This window comes from Perognathus longimembris, chromosome 9 (assembly GCF_023159225.1).
Source record: "Perognathus longimembris pacificus isolate PPM17 chromosome 9, ASM2315922v1, whole genome shotgun sequence".
NCBI classification, from domain to species: domain Eukaryota; kingdom Metazoa; phylum Chordata; class Mammalia; order Rodentia; family Heteromyidae; genus Perognathus; species Perognathus longimembris.
This window is the reverse complement of record NC_063169.1, coordinates 54,281,027-54,303,259: the sequence shown is the minus strand read 5'-3', so window position 1 is coordinate 54,303,259 and position 22,233 is coordinate 54,281,027.

Below are 22,233 nucleotides of genomic sequence, written 5' to 3'. Positions count from 1 at the left end.
GGCCACATATTTCTGTGGCGTCTATGCTCATCTACCATGTTTGGGCTCAGCTCAAGATATCCTAAAGTAGATGTCTTGCCATAGAGGAAAATAGGAAAGCCCCGGGACCAAGAAGGTTTCTAGTTCTCTAACTCTTTTCTTCTGACTTCCCACCTTACTCTCCTGAAGCAAGTCATAAAAAAAAAAAAATTTCTTCATTGTAGGTCCACCCAAAGCAGGTCGTAAAGTTCTCATTTCCCAGGAGACTTGAAGGCCACCAAGAGTCTGAGGCAATGAGCCTTGCCACGTTCCCCCAGTTTGTTACTCTCAGATCAGACCTTTGTGGGTCTCTGCTCACACTTCTGTGCGACAGTCCCTGAAAATGTCATTCTCTCTGTGCTTGCGTGTCTTCATTTCTGAAGGTTTTCATGTCCTATGAAATTCATATTAAGTGTATTTGCTAGTTTTTTCTCCTTGTAATCTATCTTTTGCTATATGAGTGTCACCACAAACCTTGTGATGAGTAGGTAAGGAAAAAGTGCTTCCTTTTTTCTCTTCCTATGGCCAAAAGGAAAGGCTTCAAAAATTAGCTCCCATAGTCCCAAGCATTTCCCCTCAAGTTGCCAACCTCTTCTTTGTCTGATGACCCAAGGGACCATGAACTTTCTGCTCAGGATATATTATGATTCTCATGGTGAGAGCTCAGAAGGTAAATTCTTACGATCCAGTCAAGAATGGATGCCCAACAATTCACAGTAGCTAAAATATGGAAACAACCCAGATGCCCCTCCACAGACGAATGGATCCAAAAAATATGGTACTTATACACAATGGAATACTACATAGCGATTAGCAATGGTGAAATACTGTTATTCGCAGGGAAATGGTCAGAACTCGAACAAATAATGTTGAATGAGACAAGCCTAGAACACAGAAAACAAAGGGGCATGATCTCCCTGATATATGACTGTTAACAAAGGGAGACGGAGAGACAGTAGAGACCAAGTCTGTGAATACTGTATATGTTCTTGATACATTGTATATTGCATATATGTCAACCTGACCTAGACAAGGGATAGAAAAACAGGTCGTAAGATATCATAAGAAATGTACACACTTCCCTACTATGTAACTGCACCCTCTTTGCACAACACCTTGTAAAAAAATTTATGTCCAATTAATAAAAAAAAAAAAAAGAATGGATGCCCAAGGCTCAAACAAATATCCCAGCTCCTCAGGATTCAGGTAGCTGATCAAGTTTTGTCAGTGATCCCACAAGTGTAACTTAAGACCTATACTCTTATACAAGGCAATAATTAAAATAAGACTATTAAATAGACCATGGGCAAAAAGTTCAGACGGGCTGAGATGTAGCTCAGTGGTAGGCAATTGCCTTGCTCTGACAAGACCTGGTATTCAATCCCTAGCACCTTACAAAAACAAAAATCCCAACAAGAAGAAGTTGAAAAGCATAGTACTTGTTCTCATGTGGTTTGAATGCATGATTCCATTTGCTTTACAGTAATTTAGAGCTTACAAAAAGGTCACAGATATTTTTCAACCAACATTTCTAGTCCACAAGTATTTGTTTCCAAAGCTTCTTTAAAGATAATAAAGACAATAGTATGGGTCTCACACAATTAAAATCTGTGATTGTTTGAAATAATACCTAGCATAGAGTTTAACCTGATATTTTCTCTAGAGTGAAAGTTTTCCAAACATATTCATAGTGTAGACAAAATTGAAGGAAACATTTTTTCAGTTGAAGTTGTTCTGAACCAACCTTAGCAGAAATACTCATTTACATGCAGCTGAGTGACGTTCGCATTTTATCTATTGCTAACTTGTTACTGCCACTCAATAGAACTAATTTCTACATGCTGCCATCAGAGAGGCTTGTTCTTTATCACTATATAAACATGTACTTGAAAGCGCTTCTGTTTATTTTAGGAATCAGACACTGCTTGAATTTTGCAGAAAATGTGTTCTTATTAGTGAGGCTGACTGTCATTGTTAGATGCAAGGGTTCCCTTTGAATATTCTGCCATCAATTCAAGCATTGCCTCATCTTTCATGTCATCCTCAAGACTTCCCTATGAATCTCCTGGGTAGACAACAGAAAGCTCACCACAGAGCAAAGAATCCTCTCCATCCTCTGCCCCTCCTTTCCAAGGAGATCAGATACTTTGAAGGTTATAAAGATCCTTGGTTTTCTTTGTTCTTTTCTTCTTCAAATTTCCTGCTTTGTGTTTCTGAAATTCTTGCAGGAATGATAGCACAAATATGGAGGGGGGCAATAAAAGAAGGAAAACGTTTTCACTAGAGAGAAAGTTGACAGAGAGAAGAGGTTGTGGAGGAAGAGAAAAAGGAATGTGGAGGAAGGAAAGAAGAGAGCCTTAAAGAGGTAGAGAATGCAGCTCAGATGGAAGGAAGGAGGGATGTGCAATGCGAGGTAGTTGAGATGGACAGAAAAAGGAAGGAGGAAAGTAAAGGCATGATGTGTTAAATTTCCATCAATCTGTGACAGGGGTGGCCCCAACTCTTTTGCATTTCCTGAAAGCCACTTGCTTTTTTTCCCCCAGTAGTCATTACCAAATGTATGGCTTCCCTCCAAGCGTCTTTATTCTTACTATGCAAAAGTCAGAAAAGAAAATTAATTTCACATTAGCAACTGGTTAAATGCCTCCACGTTTGTGGCTGAATCACTGCTGAATGAAGATGTATTGTTTTTAACTCATCTAAATACCTACTTGGAGGCCTTGTCAGCCAAGACTTGAAACTGAGCCCTTCTGTCATGCATATGGGTAAGTGGGTGGGGTGGGGCTGAGTCTCAGTCATCCATCATCCTCCATCAATGTCACCACCACCTGCAGGGACCCAGCCAATGGGCAGTCAGTCACTCAGGCCTGACAGCTGGCCTTCTGTCCCAGGTGGGAGTTAAGCTCTGGGATTCAAGGTATTAGCTTCTGGGATGGGTCATTTTGCTAAGACCTGTACATGAGTTCTCAGAAATACTCCATCTTCAGAATCACTAAGGATATTGTTGATTTTGCTTCCCTGAATGAAAACTGGTCAGGGGGAGGCTGGCTAATCAATGGTGGATTTGTTTTATACTTACCTACAATTCTGGTGGATCATCAGAGAAAATTAAACATGGGGCAGTTCAGGCAAACACAGTAAGTACTTTCATGCATGGCAAACATAAGTGTTTAATGATGAGATTGTAGTATCTAGCAAATATAGACTTACTCTTGGCAACTAGATGCCTAATTATATAAACTACTAATGCATTAAGACTGTATCATTAACATTCCTTCTCTGAACCCTTAATTTGTGCTTCTTTTGGGGGAGGTTGAAGCATATTAATTATACTTCCATATATGATAAAAATATAATCTTAAGTGTACAGGGCTATGGCTTTTTGAATATGTGCACAACTATATCCATCTTCCAAATTAAAATGTAGATTATATACTCTTTTCAATGATATATCACATATTCAATTAAGTTAGGGATATTTAATCTCCTTTATTGGACTAAAATTGGGTTCAAGTTTTTTTTTCTTCTCAGTGCTTGGCTTAACATTTTGCCCATAGTAAGTGACTCACATTTTTTTAATTAATGAAGGATTACCAAAATAATTTTGAAGGCAGAATAGGTATTTTAAAATCTCATATACTTAGTATGGGCCATAACAGAGCAATGAGAGACAAAAATACAAGTGAATACAGTGAAAAGGGAATTTTCTCTACCTCCCAATTGCCAGTGTTGAAATTCATTTAACAAATGGCTTTTGAGTATAGGCAAATATGTTATATGATAGGTATAGACTGTATGTTCTTAGAATTATAGGTAAACGACTCTCTACCCTTGTGGCACTTCATCACAAACAGGGAAACAGTAAGAGAAAGAAATGTAAGACTTTAGATAAGACATTATAAGAGAGCACAAGCTCGTAGCCACATCGGAAGTGTACTTAGCAAAATTTCAATGGAGTCTGGCGGCTAGCTATGGCTCTTGCATTCCATAAAGAGGTCAGTACAAACAAATACTGCTGGCTAGCCCAACATAGAGAAAAAAGCAGATGTAGGAAAGATGCATAGTTACTTTAATTTGACATATAAACATAGTAGTGGCAGATTAAAACCTAATCCTGGAATGAGGACATAATACTAAATTTAAAATAATTGCCCACCCCCCCATAAAGGGTACTCAGTTGACTACCAAATGCCCCTATTTAATGAAAGTTCTACATTTCTCCATTAGGGAGGTTCTTGTCAGCCTCTTCTTTTCCTTTTTAAGCTTTTCTCTTAACTCACCTCCATAAAACTGGATCTTCTTGTCCCTCCCCTGATATAGAGCCAGCACATTCTATTTTCCCTCCTCCTCCTCCTCCTCCTCCTCCTCCTCCTCCTCCTCCTCCTCCTCCTCCTCCTCCTCCTCCTCCTCCTCCTCCTCCTCCTCCTCCTCCTCCTCCTCCTCCTCCTCCTCCTCCTCCTCCTCCTCCTCCTCCTCCTCCTCCTCCTCCTCCTCCTCCTCCTCCTCCTCCTCCTCCTCCTCCTCCTCCTCCTCCTCCTCCTCCTCCTCCTCCTCCTCCTCCTCCTCCTCCTCCTCCTCCTCCTCCTCCTCCTCCTCCTCCTCCTCCTCCTCCTCCTCCTCCTCCTCCTCCTCCTCCTCCTCCTCCTCCTCCTCCTCCTCTTCTTGGACAGTGACTAGGCCCTGAGTTCAAGCCCCAGAACTGGCAAAAAAAAAAACCCAAAAAGCAACAACAAAGGAGAAGGGCAGTTGTTTCCGCATATCTGACTGATATGTGGTATTTTAAATATGTAATCACTTTAACCTAGGCCTATGTTCCTGATTGTCTAGTATTCTGGTCTTTTGATTTTGTAGTCACTTTGGTTTTATTCCTGTCATCATATAGTCAGAGTCTAGCAGACTGAGATGAGCAAACCCTCAAGAGAATTTGAGAACCGGAAATCTACCTATGCCTTGGATTAGAGTACTTGGGGCCTCTGCCTCATCATCTCACCAAACAGCAAACTCTAATGTGGAAAAGATCTAATTTTATTGCCTTCTCATGACAATAGAAGTCAGCTTGGTTGTCTCCTTCCATAAAGAATAACAAATAAGTTGGTCCCTAGTCCTAGGCATTCTGCTAGACTAGAATTTATAGAAAAAAACATTAGGCCACAAGTTGATCACAGTAAGCAGGTCTTATTAGACAGTAGTATTTTTCAATGACTAATTAAAATATGTGATACAGATGCCAAAAACCTGTGCAGATCATTTCCAAAACACTTACTGAGAGAAGGATGTCATGGTGGTAAAGTGATGTGGGACTGGTAGAATCATGGAGGCCTTCACAGAGGAGGGGAGGCATAAGCCAGATGTTGAAGGATGCATGGGAGTTTTGCTGACAGGGAGGAGTGTTAAATGCAAACTTCTCCCATGGCAGAGAATTACCAATGTATGTTGGAATTTATATTAAAGATGACAGACTAGCTAAGTCAAGGTGAATAAAGTTTGAAAACAAGTAGGTTTGTTTTCAGGATTCAAACAATTTTAACACAATATAGTTGGCCTTTTGTTCCCCCTGTGGCTGTCTCTGTAGACTACAGATGCTCAAGGTAGCTCAGCTCATAGCTGCATCTCTCACCAGCCAGGAAATTGAAGAGATAGAACTCAACAGATGTAAATGGGCTATGTGCCCATCTCTGGATTTTTTACTGCAAGTCTTGGGGGAACTATTAACAAGGCTGACATTCCTGTACCAAAAAAAAAGTTAGCAAGGGAAAAACCAAAATTGATATATGTAACAAGGTTTTATATGACACCGGAGTCTTCAGGAATGACGCCAAATCACAGAGAAAACTGTGTACTTTACATTTATGTTTGATGAACCATGGACAGCCAAGTAGGAATATGATTAGACAACTAATGGAAATAAAATAAGAGAATAAAATAAGAAAACTTCTGAGGGTATAGCTTCGTTGTGTTCTCTCTGCATGACCATCCTTCCTTCAGGTATGGGGCAGGGTATCTGTCACATAGGCATTGTCAGGGGCTAAAAGGGAGATGGCAAGAGAGTAACCTTGTTAGTGTTATGTGTTGTTGTTTTTTAATGTGTTGTTGTTTTTTTGAGGAAAAGAAGTTGAAGTTCTAGATTCTGTGGTTTACCTTGGAGAAGAAATTGTTTGTGTGTGTGTGTTTAATAATTTGTCTTATGGGAGAACTTGTGTGTGAGTGGGAGCACAGAGGAAAGTTGGATTCTGATTGTTTCTTTTTTTTTTTTTTTTTGGCCAGTCCTGGGCCTTGGACTCCGGGCCTGAGCACTGTCCCTGGCTTCTTCCCGCTCAAGGCTAGCACTCTGCCACTTGAGCCACAGCGCCGCTTCTGGCCGTTTTCTGTATATGTGGTGCTGGGGAATCGAACCTAGGGCCTTGTGTATCCGAGGCAGGCACTCTTGCCACTAGGCTATATCCCCAGCCCTCTGATTGTTTCTGATTGATTCCTTTCCTGTGTTCCTTACTTTGAAGTACTCAATCTGCTAAGGAACTATATTTTCAAGTATCCTTTTCTGAATCCTAGATCTCAAGGGCCTAAGTCAACCAAGAGTCATCCTGGAAACTGGGGCAAATCACCTCCCATCTTTATCACTTAGCTAAGAATGGAAGAGAGTTATATTCTTCACGGGAATGAGAAGATATTGTTGGAAAAAAAAGAACGGATGCTTGTAGTATGTTCTGTAGGAAGGCTGGGAAGTGTTTTTATGTGTGATCTCACCATGGAATTAGAAGATTTATGTGTGGAGGATAGGGAATGTTCAGAGCCAAGACTATTTTCACAAAGAAGGCAGAAATCCTATCAAGAAGGATTGTATACATTAGTTAAATGCTAAGCTGTAATGGCTTAACGAGGAAACTATTTCTGATTTTAGTAATATCCCTGAGAAAAGTGATGGCTTTGATCCACAGGATTATTCAGAGATTCACTTCTTCTTTGCTGTTCTGTTGCTCCAGAATGCTCTGGGGCACACTGGTGGACTTGGTTAAGATTCGTCTTGGACAGAAGAGCAGCAAAGTGAGGACAACACTCTCCTTTGAAGTGTCTATCACTTTACCTCATTCTATTGGTAAGTATTCAGTCACATGACCTCATGGCCACAAGGGAATTTCGAGAAATACAGTCTGTAGCTAGAATTAATTGGGGGCATTGGGGTCTAAGAGAGAGAGAGAGAGAGAGAGAGAGAGAGAGAGAGAGAGAGAGAGAAGCAAAAAGCAATTAGACATAGGTGATACAAAAACAAAACTTTGGTGGAATGATTTGGTAAATGAAGTGGTGGAATGAGATGGTGAGATTCAGGTGTAAGAAACTCTACATGAGTGTGAAAAGACTGAAGTAAGATCCATTCACCAGATTGGAAGTGTGACACTTATTAAAATGTAGAATTTTCAAGATCTGAACTAAAATTTTCTTGGAGATTTTTAAGAGTTGAACCAATTCCAAGACATTTTTTGTTCTCTTTGTATCAGTTTTCCACATAGCTGCTTGCTTACATGAGTCACTAATTCTGGAAAAGTTTAGGCAAATTTTAAAAACAAGCCTACGTACACACCCTCAGGGGGTGTCAACAAGACATCAGTGCTATCAAGAACAGGGCAGAGCCATTCTGCTTAGCACAATGCAATATACAATTACAATAGGGCTACAATGAAGGAAATCCCAAAGCCCCGCCCTTTACTAGCTATACAGTCTTGGACAAGTTTCTTGGTCTCTCCGACCTTTCTTAGTATAGATACATGGGACTAATGCTACCTGAAAGTTATTGTGAAGATTAATGAAATAACTTCTGTGACAGTCAAAGGCCTTATGCCCTCCTATCCAGCCCGTGTTTGTAAATTTGCCTTTTTTTTTAAAGAACATCTCCATTTGTAGTGTGTAGCACACAGCTGTAATGCCAGCACTCAGGAAGCCGACACAAGATCATGAGTTCAAGGTTCAAGGCCAGACTAGGCTTCATAGCAAGATCCTACAAGCACAAAATAAACAAATAAACGAAAAGTCTCCAAGTCAACCTTGGGAGAAAAGAGCTGGCATTTTTAACCTGTGAAGTGACGGCCTCTGCCCTGACTCAGGCTCATGCCTGCTGGGGGCCTAAAGCCTGGAAGATCCACAGGTTCATGCAGCTGGTGGAGGTAGCACATTAGAAATTCATTTTTTCCTGTCATAATAACAAAGTACGGAGCAGCAGCCTGGGCAGAGTTTCGTGTGGGAAAACCCACAGAAAGGGACAGCTGAGAGAAGCTGTGCTTTTCTCTAATAGTTCTTGTCAGAGTCATCCTCAAAAGCACAAGAAAAAAAAAAAAAGAAAAAAAGTTTCTGTTGCATTGAGCTGCCTCATTTCTAGGGGCAAAATTGGTTGTGTCCTCGCCCCCCTGGAACCTGTTTTTGCTGTATGCCAGTGTGAACATCGATGTGATCTTGGGTAGAATTCCTTTTACCTGAAGTCTTCCTCACAGGACAAAAACAGCCCAGGGCAACTAGACAAGGTTGTTCCCTTAATTTGCCTCTGGGAAAATCAGATCCTTGGACTTGTTTCTTTTTCTTCTATTATTATTATTTTTTGTCGGTCACAGGGCTTGAACGAAGGGTCTGGGCACTGTCCCTGAGCTGTTTTGCTCAAAGCAAGTGCCCTACCACTTTGAGCCACAGCTCTATAACTTCCAGTTTTTTTGGCGGTTAATTGGTGATAAGAGTCTCATGGACTTTCCTGCCTGGGCTGGCTTCAGACTGAGATCCCCTGAGGAGCTAGGATTATAGGCATGAGCCACCCGTGCCCAGCTATGGGATTTTTTCTTATGTTCTACTGGTGGCAATTTAATTGGAGAGAAATTAAAGGTTGAGAAAGGAGCTATTATTTTTTCTCAAAATAAATTAATAGATATAAGCTGATGATGCATGCGAATGACTCTAGCTCTCCAGGTAGAGTGGAACATACCCAGGAAATGAAATTTAGACCTCCACATAGCAAGACAAAACCCAGCTGTGTACAAAGGAGCTTACACGGCTTCCCTATCTGTAAGCAATGTGTTGCTTAAGAGGTGGATGCAATGGTATAAGTATATGGATAAGACAGTGTAAGTTAGAACCAGCATTCATATTAACAAGTAAAGTGATGCTAGAATATCTTCAAAGTGTTCAATGGTCTTTGGGGGAAAACTTCAAGGGGAACTGGCTACCTTCTTGAGCACATGCCCTTGATACTCTCCAGGAGCCCACCAAATCTATTCTATTATTACCTAAAAGGGAAAAAAAATGTGTAATGTGTTTAAAATCCTATAATATTATGTTAATATTGTTAGGTGAGAAGGACCTACAAAGTCTATGGTAACTCAGGTCCAGGAAAGTAATAATGTAGCCCTGAAAGAGCCTAATTTTAAAAACACAATGAAGGAAGAGAAAATTAGTAAAGTTTACATGGAAACTTGTCTTCAGCAGATTATCATCAATAGTAAAATGTAATGATCTTTATGGAAACATAGTATAGATTTTCCCAGGTAGAGAGGACAATTATTTTCCTAATTTGACCTGACAGGAAATACCTTTACCCCTCAACGATCCACCTTTCCATATTCCCGACTGACACCCCATCCTTTCACGCCTGCTCACCCTCAGTCCTGCCCTCCTTCACTACGCTGGAATAAACTCCTGCCCCCTTGAGTCTCTAGGGGTCAGTGTCAACCAGCAGGTGTTGCTAGAGAGCAGTCCAGGCCAGGGGGCTGAATTGCTTGCAGAGAACAAGACTCAAGAGAAACTGAGAAAAAGTCTTGATGGGCTTCGAGCTTGATGGCCTCACACAACACAAAAATTCTGGTTTGTGGGCTGGGAATATGACCTAATGGCAACAGTGTTTGCCTCGTATACATGAAGCCCTAGGTTCGATTCCTCAGCACCACATTTATAGAAAAGGCCAGAAGTGGCGTTGTGGCTCAAGTTGGCAGCGTGCTAGCCTTGAGCAAAAAGAAGCCAGGGACAGTGCTCAAGCCCTGAGTTCAAGCGCTAGGACTGGCAAAAAAAAAAAATATCTGATTTGCCATTGAAAATGAGCAGTACCAAGCTTAGCAATGTGGAAAAGAATACATGATGTGTCCTTTCTTGCTTGTACCTCACGTGCAATCTTAGTTCTTGGGTCCAGTTCCTCTTGCAGACTGATAGTCTGGAGGAGGGAAAGAATAGAGCATTAGCAGGTCTTTTGGTGAAATGCTGAGTCTCAGACCTTCTTATAGCATTTTCTGCTTTGCACTCAATTCTGAACAAGATGAAATTTTATTTGTAATGCTAGGTAGACTTTAAAAGGAAAAAAAAAGACTCCTAAACTTGCCCCCTCGATTAGCAAAGAAATGGAAATTTCTGACAAGTTCTAAGTTTTCTCATTGAAGATTTTGTGAAATGTGCAGGGGCAGCCAATCTGTTAACCACTAGTTTCAGGAATGAAGTCTTGAAGTGGCATTTGCTGTCTTGCTGCTGACTATTGTGTTTTTTGTTTTTTGGTTTTTTTTTGTTTTTGTTTTTTTTTTGTAAAAAGGGGTAGTTTTTGTGGGATGTGGGGTGTTTTTTTTTTTTTGCCCAATTGTAAATGTTTTGAATTTAAAAGACACCCAAATTCATTAAATGTGTGAAATGATGAGAAAAAAAGTGTGAAATTGTAACAGTGGGTTTGTAGTTGATTAATAGAAATCTCTTCTAACAATCCTCAGAACCTTCCGGGGGTCATTGGAACGGAGCAGCTGTAGAGCCAGCAGGAGTGAGTTTGACACTGCCCAGAGAGGGCTGCACAGAGTCCCAGACAAGTGGGCAGAGCCCGGGCGCACTCCAGCCTCCCTGAGACCGGCTGGAAGGTCAGATGAATATGCAGATCAACCCACAAGGTGCTGCTTGCTTGGCTTCAAGTTGGGTGGTGAACTGGCCGCTTCGACCCTGGCTAACTGCTAGCCCAAGGGCCAGTTTGATTTCTTTGCCTGACCATCTGTGCCACAAGCAGAGCTCCATAATGTGATGTGTGGTACACACTTGCGTGTGTGTGTGTGGGGGGGTGTCTTGAAAGAGGCTATTTCATGAACACAAGGCCTGGTAATTGATTGGAATCTCTGGGTTGTCATACCTCCTGAAATACAGCCTAGATGGGTAAGTAAGGAGTGTTAAAAAAGTATCACTCTTCTTTGGGGGTGGAGTCCAGTTTTTCTTTTTAAACGTTAATTTTGGCCTCCACCCACATCAAACCTGTACTTTTTTTCCCTTGGAGACCCTGCTGTAGGGTACTGGGTTGAACTTAAAGAATTTTGCCTTCACGGAGGTACAAAGGAAACATCAAAGAAAATGTCCTCACAGTGACATAGGATAGAATAATGGTGACCTAGCAGCTAGAGACTTGGCCAAATGCTGAGAGTAATTCACGCCACTCACTAACAATAGGGGATGTGTGACAATGATATATACCAGAAGACAAGGACAACCACTTACAGGGCGTCCATGCCCCACAAACCCAATTGTAGGCAGATCAATACTGTCATAAGACAATTATCAAAGACCATCAGCACATCATATTTTCATACCATAAACAGCTCAAGGCGCCAGCGATGGCTTTCCTACAGAAAGCACATAGCATAAATTTGAAGGGTGTGAAATTGACATGATTAATAATTATAGTTATTAGCACATGTGCCAGCTGCTCATGTATGGTTTATCCCTTGATTTATGGTGCCCATAAATGCCCATCTCTCCCTCTGATGCCGAATCAAGGGGCACACACCCGTGGGCAGAATGAGTCTTTCTCATTGCCAGGAGTTTCATCGTAAATAAAAGAAAAAAAAAACAACAAAAAAACAAGTGCCCTGAAAATCTCCCTGGATCAGGAGACACCTCAGCGAGAGAGAAGCTGTCTTTTGTTTGCCTGGCTGCTTTATCGGCTGCTGAAACCTGTCTGCTCTGTGTTCTCAAAGCCTTTGAAGTTTGGACTGCAACTAACAAGGGGCTATAGTGTCGTCCCCCCCCCCCACTCGCAGAACTGTTGCCAGGATGCAAATAATCTGTATACATATTACAGATGATTCCACTTCTCCCAACAATGGAAGAAGCAGAATCCAGTCTTCAGGAAGTCCTGGAAAAAAGTTAAGAGTTTTCGTTGTCAGATGCAATTTGGGAAGGAGGGATTTGTTTTGTTTTGATTTGAAGAAAGTTTTGGTTGTTTTCTATGTTTCTGTAGAGGATTGGACAGTAATAGCAGATCAAAATATCTTTTAGAATTTCAATCATCATTACTGTCCTTAGGACAAAGAGACAACTCAGTGAAACATCAGATTTGAACAGATAGAAAGATAGATAGATATAGATATCCTTCATAATCTCTTGAATCATGGATTGTTAATATATATCAGTTGTTACTTATGATTCATACTCATTAAATTATATGTTCAGGGAAAATAAAATATCCATAAGAAATCACAATGCTTATAAAATCTGTCTTTGATCTTGGACAAATAACTTTCTTTACCTTTCCAGCCCTATAAACAGTAAGAACAGAACAGATAGAGAATGCAGATTTTTTTTTTCTTTTTAATTTCAGAATCAACATTATTCAACATCACTTAATAGACTTCTGGGAGGTTTACAAACGCATCAGAAGGAAGGCTTATTATAAAGGGCAGAACCCCAAATAGGGAGATTTTTAGAACACATCCAACATTGCTATAGGGTGAAAGGAAATCTCCTTCATAGATTTTCCTAAAGATATTGGGAAATCTCACAATGTTTTCCTCTTCTGCAGGGTTCCTGTTATTCCTTGTCTCCTGTGCTGCTAGTCAGCAGCTCTAGCCAGCACCAAATGTGGGCTGCAGGGCTACCCGGTGCAGAGGGACCGAAATTTGAGTGACAAAGCTGCTCTCCTCTTTCCCATCACCCTTAGTTACTCCAACTTCCAAAACAGAACCAAGATGCAGGAATCATTTATGCTGCCAATAAATCAACTAGAACACAATATACTCAGACTTCACAATGATGCAAACTGACTTTACAGAACACTAGAAAAAACACAGATTCCCAAGTACTAATCACATGATGAATAGAAACTTTTATTGAAAACTAAGACTTTTAAACTTTTTTCTACCTTCATTCCTTCTTTTTAATTTAATTTAATTTTATTGTCGTAGATCTTGCTATGTCACCTAGGCTTAAAAAGGTCCTTCTTAAAACAACTACAAAAGCAATACTTGCAAAACTGTTTGGTGTAAGTGAACTGAACACTTCATGGGGGGAAAGGGAAAAGAGGAGGAGGGAGGGAGGTATGAGGGACGAGGTAACAAACAGTACAAGTAATGTATACAATGCCTGACGTATGAAACTGTAACCTCTCTGTACATCAGTTTGATAATAAAAGTTTGAAAAAAAAAAAAGGTTCTTCTATCTCCCCAATATGAGATTATAGGCATAGGCTAGGATACCATACCTGGCAAAATAAATGAATAAATAATAAACAAATAAATAATCCATAAAGTATTGGAAGACAACAGAATTTCCAGTGATATTTTTGCAAGTAAGACTGACAAACTTTAAGTCTCTTAATTTAAGAAGCAAGGAGGCCCAGGCAACTTGAAAAGAGATATTGTAGGCAGGTAGTTACATTAAAAAAATTTTATAACTAATACATGTAGACAGAAATAAAAAAGTTGCAAACCTAAATTTCAGTAAGTATAATGTATGAAAAGTATTCAGCATTTTAATGATAGGCTAATTTAATATAAGAACACATTCTATACATGTTGTTTTAAAAAGTGTTGATATATATGTATATTATACACATACTTGTATGTGCATTCAATTTTTTATACAGGCATTTACTTTATTTTTAAAATTTATTCATGTCTTTATTGTCAAAGTGATGTACAGAGGGATTATGGTTTCATATGTAAGGCAGTGTGTACTGTGTATTTAATTTTGCAAGTGCTTTTGAAGCAAATCATAAATCCCAGATCACTACATTAAATATTATTTCTAAGTTGAAGGAAAATAAGAGGAAAAACTTAAAAGTAAAAGATAATTTTTAAAAATTAGTATGAATCATGGATTAAATAATTAAAACACAGGTAATTCATGAACTAAAAGAGAGTTTTATTAAGTGTTTGAAGTTATTTACACATTACAATGGCATTGCTATTTGAATTATATGATGAAAAACACAGACATGTGGTAATAACAAAAATTGTAATAGAACTAAGTTAAATTTCCTGTACTATGAGTTATAATTTTATTATAAGCAAAGGAAATTTCAAAGTATCATAAAATGTTTTACAAATCACTATGCATATGGACTCCCACAGTGTTCATGAGTAAGGGCCTGGCTCCGATCCTACATTGTTTGGCAAGGTATTGACAAAGTAACAGGTTTAATTCAGTTTTCCCAAAGGGAAAATTACACTGATTAGAGGTTTCCCTGATGGTGATTGAGTCCTTCAGGCTAATTGTCAGCTCAGAACCATGGTAGGTGTGAAACTTAACTATAATCCTTGCTATGACTTATTGAGTTTGTCTTTAGAGTCCAGGAATAAGTTTGTGTTGGAGAATTGAATGGCATTTGTAATTTCACCTTGGAACACTTTCCTGGAAAAGTTCAATATTAGCTTCTAGGTACATTGATTCATCCTAAAACCAGGCTTAACTAAGGTAGATTTACTAAAGCCCAGAGGTAATTTGGGGTGACAGAGAATAAATTAAACAGAACATCAGTTCTGACACAATTGGCACATCATTGAAGGAATGGGTTTAGGATCATAGTCAATCCCTTCAAGCAGCCAAATTTCCTTAAAGGCTGCCAGAACCTCCTCATGCTATTAAATGTTTTTGGACATTGAACTGTACACATGTGGCCACAGGCTATGCCATGCCAATCAACATGTAGTTAGGACTTTGCCAAACCTGAAACTTTTATGAGGGAGAGGAATAACATTGTTAAAGGGAAAAAGGATACTATAGAAGATTTAGTCTTGCCTCAAAGAACTTATCATATTGTTGGTAGAATGAGCATAAACCTACAGCTCTCTAGAAATCATAAAACTGATCAAAGGACGAATGGTCAATATCAAATGAAAGCACAAACAAAGCATCTCAACCGTGTTCTGAAGAGTGACATGTCTGGCTTAAGAGACCTGGAAAAGAGACTAATGAAGTCCTCACCAAATTGATGAAATTTCTACTTGATTCTGAAAAGTAAGGAGAATTTTATGGACAGAGAAATAGAGAGGTCCATACTAGCAAAAACATAAATAAACAAAACAAGGGAAGATGATGAGAAGATTTAAAAAGAAAGTCAGAGAACCAAAGATTAAGTCACTGGACTCATCAACCCTAAGCAATTCATTGCTGTCATCCTGCAGGGGGATCTAGGTGGTGCAAATGCCTATGGGCTCTATGTACTGATTCCTTATCTTGAGATATTGGGGCAGGCTCTTGGCTACGATAAGCTCCCCACCATGGTATAGAGACCTGGCCCTCTGGAGGTGGCCATGTACATTCATCTATTCTTTCAGGAAAAATAATGACTCTAATGTCTTTGAAATGGAGTGCAGGTAAGAAAGAACAATTCTTAATTAAAAGAACTATGTTATCAGGACTGTGATGACTCAACTTGCCTTCACTAGATTTCATTAGAAATTTTTGTATTAAAAGTAGTTGTACAAAAAAGTTACAATACCATAATAGATTTCCTTCTTGGAAATCCATATCAGGGGGAATCATCAGAATCATGAGAAGGCTGGCGCCTTGTAAATGTGTTAGTTTCTCATGAGTTCTCCAGTTCTTCCTTCTTGATGAGGCAAGTTCTCTCTTCTTTGTTCTCTGAGCTTACATCATGATGGTAGCACACATGTTCAATCATTACAGACAGTATCTACATGTGTGAGGATAAGTGGAATGCTATTTGATTCTCTTAGGAGCCAGAGGAACCATTTATAGTCTAGATACCTAAATTGGAGTGGTTGCTGATTACTCTTCTGGGAAGTCTTGCTGAGTTGGTTTATTTTTCAGGTTAATATTTACTCAACCTCATCACATTTGCACAGTACCTGCAGAAAGCTCTTCTAGGTGCACAAGTATTGCATATGGGGCTTCCAATGATCGAATCCATTGATCAATATGGCCCAAATTTATGGGATGCATCAGACTGCTTTACAGTGGTGGCAACTCCTCAACCTTTCTATGTAGCTATCGCAACAGGGTTTTCAAAATTGGTAAATGCATCACAAAATGTTAGATCTTCTCATTTTTGCTTGGTACTGTACCTTTCCCAACAACTTTCTTAAGAATAACTGGCCTGAAGTCTATTTTATGATAATTTTATAGTCCAAGGCTGGCCGAGGCAAAAGTACAAGACCCTATCTGAAAAATAACTACAAATAAAAAAAGCTATGAAATCCACATGGTAGATTGTAAGCATAAGGTCCTGAGTTCAAACTCTAGCACAAAACACTTGACAGGGAAGAGTGCCTGGGTTCTGCATTTGAGGATCAGATGACCTGTTGCTGTTTTTAAAAATTCCTTACACTGAAGTGTCAAGTGAGCTAAAAGAACAGTTCACTCAGTTTGGCCACAAATGAAGATAACCTATAGATTTTGCAAAGATGATGTTTTTCACAAGTGTTTTAGTTGAGTTCAATTTTCTGTAGAAAACTTCAGAAAGCAATACAATAAAACAATCCTATTATCAGTGGAGTAAAAGCCCCACGTTCAAGCTCAAAGACCAAAAACATTGTGAAGGGATGAAATATCTGGTGAAAAGGAACATTTATGAGATAATTCTTGCCCATTAAAGAGAGGCAAACATTAAAAAGAAGAGGGTAGGAATTTTCTTTGTAACCCATGGTTTCCTAACCTACTAACTTCCCTAGTATGAATTTCTGAGTTAGTAGAGCTCTTACTTGTGAGCATAGCTTCTTTAAAATTGAGAGAAATGTTTTACTTCACTTTCAATTTATTGCCACTAGGCTTAATTTATTTTGTGCTATTGAAAGAAACAAAACTGGAAAATGTATTATCAATTTCAGGAAACTAAAGCATCGTTTAATGAACTGCTATTGAATTCTAGGCTTATTCTACCCATGGAGCTCCATAAACTCTAAATAACATCAGCAAGTACTCATTAAGGCAATATAGAGGGATTTGTCAGGTATGTGAGACATTTAAGTGTCAATGCTTATTCTTGAGTTATTACCCAGCTCTTAGTTAGACAATGAATCAGTAAGACCAGCACTTCCTCAGCCTATGTTTGATCCAGACAGGCCACAGAGATAGGTCCAGATGAGGGCAGTCTATATAAAGTTGGTTTTAACTGTTTCATGTAAAGAACACATTAATGTTATATCAAGTTCTTTATATATTCCAAATCTCTAACTGTTTATCTGAATGTATTGATATTAGGAAGGGTATTTATGAGGCAGGGGAATAAGGAATGGACAAACTCTTTATTGCTTTTCATATGTAGAGATCTCCCAACTTACTCTCTCTACTTGAAAGTACCTCTCCCAGGGAAAGCACCTTAGCTCCCTACAAAGAGTTGAATTCCTCCCTTCTTCCTCACCTGGCATACCACACAGGGCATAGCGGTTGGTTATTAGTGAATGAACAGCTGCATAAACAATGAGACAGAGGAACTGTTTACAAGGACCTTTGAGGAAACAGAATTGGATTCTCCTGGTACAAGAGTAAGTCTTAAACCAAGGATAGGTTCATGAACTACTTACAAAGAATGTTTGGTTCATGACCAAAAAGGAGCTAGAATATGTACCCAGACCATCTGAAATTTTCTGAGGCAGTGAACAAAGACTGGAGCTTTACCTCATCCTGGGATTTCAACAGCTAAAAGAGTCTGTACCCTGCTAACATGTACTGCCATCAGAAATATGAACTCCTGGACCCTTGAGCCACAAGAGGCTGAATTTTGTGCCCCAAATGTGTTTTCTGATGTTCAAATGTCCTTTGGACACTCATTGGACATCTCACCATGGTCCACAACTGTACATGAAAGCACATAGGATATAAGTCCATTGCTAAAGAGCCATCTCAGGGAGTTTCCAAGGGCATCAGCCTTCTGGATTTCCGCCCCAGAATTTGCTAATGGCATTAGCAAGTGGAAAGTAGGAAAGGGCTGTGATTAGTAGTAGTAGTAGTAGTATGTAAATGTAGCAATGGTCTACTAATTTGTTTCTTCCTGATGAACCGGCTGAGTGTTAAGTCAGTCTTAGTCCCCTGGCCAATGCTTCAGACTGTTAACAACAGTATCAGACAAGCACTGCTCCCGGGTGGTTCAGTGATTTTCAAAGACAAGACCCTAGTTAGATGTCTTTGTCAAGATTCTGAAGAGTAATGGTAATTCCAGGAGTCAGGTTTTAAACTCTGTATAGATACCCTAACTACTTCAGGTATCTTCTAGGCTTCAAGGTTTCTCTTTGCTCAGTATTCCCCTCTGTTCATTTTCTTTTACTTAAAAAACCTCATGGTTCTTTCTAATCATATTAATGTAAATCAGCACACAACTACACTTGTTATCAATTCTAGTTTGAAGCAGAAATAAGGAGTTTTTTTAATTTCAAAGGCTTTCTGGGAAGTTGCATTAAATTAATATAAACCTGTTTATACTAGTAAAGCTATGTGTAGCAATCTAAAAATTACAAAAAAAAAAAAAAAAGACTCGTGCTATCCCAACCCCAAGCCAATACAAATGCCAATGTTAGATAAAGGCAGTTTCCTAGACAGCTGGGATCATATTTGCTTAAGTGAAGCAGGGATTACAATAAATTAATAGGTTCAAAGATCCACTACAGTAGATTGGGCCTGCTCTGGAAACTTGCTACTGAAATAGTAAATTCAGCATTTAGCCTTATGATAAACTGATTTTAGATTTTCCTCATAAGAGTGAAAGACACGTACCTCACATTTTTGTTTGTGTAAAAGGAAACATTCATCTTTAGTTCCATCTAGGTTTGGGTTTTTGTTTTTTTTCCCCCTATGGAACTTGTCTACTCGAGCCATTTTTTTCTGCCGACTATTTATGCTAAAATGGGCATCTGCTCAGCTCACCCAATTCAAAACTAAAATTTGCATAATCTGTATTTGCATGGCAGCAAGTGGGTGGAGTTTAGGCAGTTGCACAGATGAACATAAAAATCAAATATGGGCAGGAGAAAACTCAATTTCATTATAAAAAAAAAACCATGTTTGTTTAAACATAAAAAAGCTGTGTAAACAATCCAAATGTGTTTACCACAGTTGAGCTTACAAGACTCCCATTTTGCTTTTACCCTTTTAGCAGCCTGGTGGAATAAAAGCAAATCAACTTTGTGCTATTCACAGGAGTAACCAGTTTGAAACTTAACTTTCTGAAAAATAAGTAATACAAATAAATAAGTAAAATAAATAATTCCTGTTTGGATGAGGAAGTCATAAATGAGATAACATACCCTGTCTGGAAAAAAATGAAAAAATTTAAAGACAACATTGAATCAAAGAAACAGACTTTTTAAAAAAGATATTTTGAGCAGTCAGAAAACAAAGTAATTTCAACAAAAAATTTAAATATGTAGAGCAAAGTTTTTAAAAATTTAGAATTGTCAACAAGTAAGTTGAAAAGCAAAAGCTAAATGTGTGAACCAGGGAGTTAGCAAGAATAATTGCGGGAGATAACATCTCTATAACAAAAAATAAAGCAAATAAAATAAAGAAAAAATGATAAGGATTGCATAAAGAGGATTTTTACTTTTAAAAAGTTTTGGCACAAATACAAGTTCTCACCTTTCTTGTATCTAAATACACATACATTAGACCAAAGGAGTAATAGTCTAACACTACATGCATAGATGATATTTTGTGCACCGGAATCTTACTAAGTGTATTGTCATCTGTGGTCAACCAATGAGGACCATAATATTAGGTCTATCATAACACAAACTGTGTATTAATGGAGCCATTAATCACCATCAAAACTGTATTAGGAGTGAAGATAGCCAAAGAGAGCTTAACTGACAGCAAGTGGCCATAAACCTGTCCAAAAACTAATTTGATTACCATCATACCAGCATCTGTGCCACTTATGAGGGTTCATTTTTTTGATGAAATTAAGTAGACAAGTCATTCATGCGTATAATAGACATCTAAATCATGGTAAACATGTTGCTGGCAACAGAAGTAGTTAAAGAAAGTGTAGGGATTGTGTGGTGCCTAAACAGAGAACTAATTCCATGGAAAGCATCTTTTTGCACAACAGTTGGGTACAAAAATGCCATCAAAGAAGGAGCCATACGCCAAGTGAGAAATGGATGGATTCAGTCAGCTGGTGAGATTCAGGAATTGTTGGTTGTTTACATGAAGGAATGTTTTGCCAGAATAGTCTCACTCTTTATGGGTCATAAATGTTCCCAAGCAAACAATCTGCTTTATTTGGAGTCAATGGGATCTGTTAGGTCTCCATCCTGACAAGGCAGAATTGTAGGATATCATAGTTGATAATAATCTACAATCTAGAAAAACATTTGTGCCTAGAAAATGCATCCTCCCTCTTCTTCCTTCTATTCTTCTTCCTCTTCCAAAATCAAGGCCTTGTGCAGGCGAAGTAAGAGCTCTACCACTTCACTTGCACCTTGCCCCATTCCCCATCTAGAAATTTCATCTTAAATAAGGGGAAGAATAAACTGACTCCAAACTTTATTTCATCTGCAAGGTATTTTAAAGGGATCCTATTCAAGACTTGTGCTTGTAAAATTGCACATGTCTTAGGATAAATGTGGTTTCACAGTCAACTACTTCTAGTGCTCTGTTCCCCTAGAGAAAGAAATGTCCCTTTCCACAGATTCTGGATTATTCACACCATTACAGGATTAATACTACTTGGCATTAAAATTACATTCTAGCATTTAATTTCCAGAGAAAATGATTGATTTTAAAAATACATTTTAAGCATGAGAGTATCAAATATACCTAATTTACAAAGACAGCTTTAATTGGGACATGTGCATTATTTTTTTTAATGATTGAGTAGGTTCATATACCAACTAGGCCCTGATGTTGTAAGTCTAACCATTGCTTGCTTAGTATTTTCTCCTTGGAGCCCAAGCTGGATCTCTGTGTCTATGTTGCTATATGTGTGTGAAATCTTTGAAGAGAATAAACTAGCTTGAGGAGGCAGAATGTTTTTCCACTGATGTTAAGACTCAGGGCATTTCTCCCATTGAATCATCCCAGGAAGACAACCCAGTGGCCCTGGTCTCCAGCACCTCTGAAAATGTGTACTGCTAACTGAGAACACCTTGCACCAGCATCAGAAGCTGCAGGAGTGTCAGAGCTGCAGGAGCTGCTGGCATCACAGGCTGGGGCCTTGTCGGCACCGCATCTTACCTGACTTTGCAGATGGGCTATTTCCCAGGTGGGGTCTGGCCAAACACTCCTCATTAATCATGGCTTAAACCTCTCTCAGTGGAGAGACCTCAGGTTAGACATCATTTGGAAACAAATTGGGTGAAAAATAGCTCTGACAATAAGGAGCCCACCCGGAATTCCCCTGTGAGGGCTTCAGCAGTGTGACACAGGCTCTTCCAAGACATAAATGATCTGTCAGTTGGTGAATGACATTATAATCCAGTTTTGTGTCATACACACATTTAAAGCCATTGCTGAGATTCCCAGCCTTTTGCTACTGCTGCATTTCCAGCCCTCTAGGCTCATGTAATTTACAGTGTTTGGATTTAGGACTGAAAAGATTGTGTGTGTGTGAGTGTGTGTGTGTGTCACATATGGAAAACACACATGTGAATAAATTACACAACAAGAAATGAAGCATCTGGCCATATGCTGCCTCACTAAATATGGTTCTACTTTCAAGTATTCTAGTGGATCTAGAAGACTCACAAAGAAGGGCATAATCCCTAAACCGAATAATTCTATATAATAGTTCTTTTAAATACAAGCAAAATCCCTGGAATCTGTTAATATGATTTATCCTCTGGGTAAGAAAATCTGAATCATTTTTCTTCAAATGCATTCCAAGCTTAAGAGCCTTGGGATAAATTTATTCCTTCTGAGTTTCTTTTCTTAAAAGTAACTGTATGTCGGCCATAAAGTGACAGATGGCTTTCTCACTACATTTTAGCTATTATTTATGCTAACAGATTGCATCTGAATTGACTGTATACCAATATATTTTACCTTTTATCCAATATA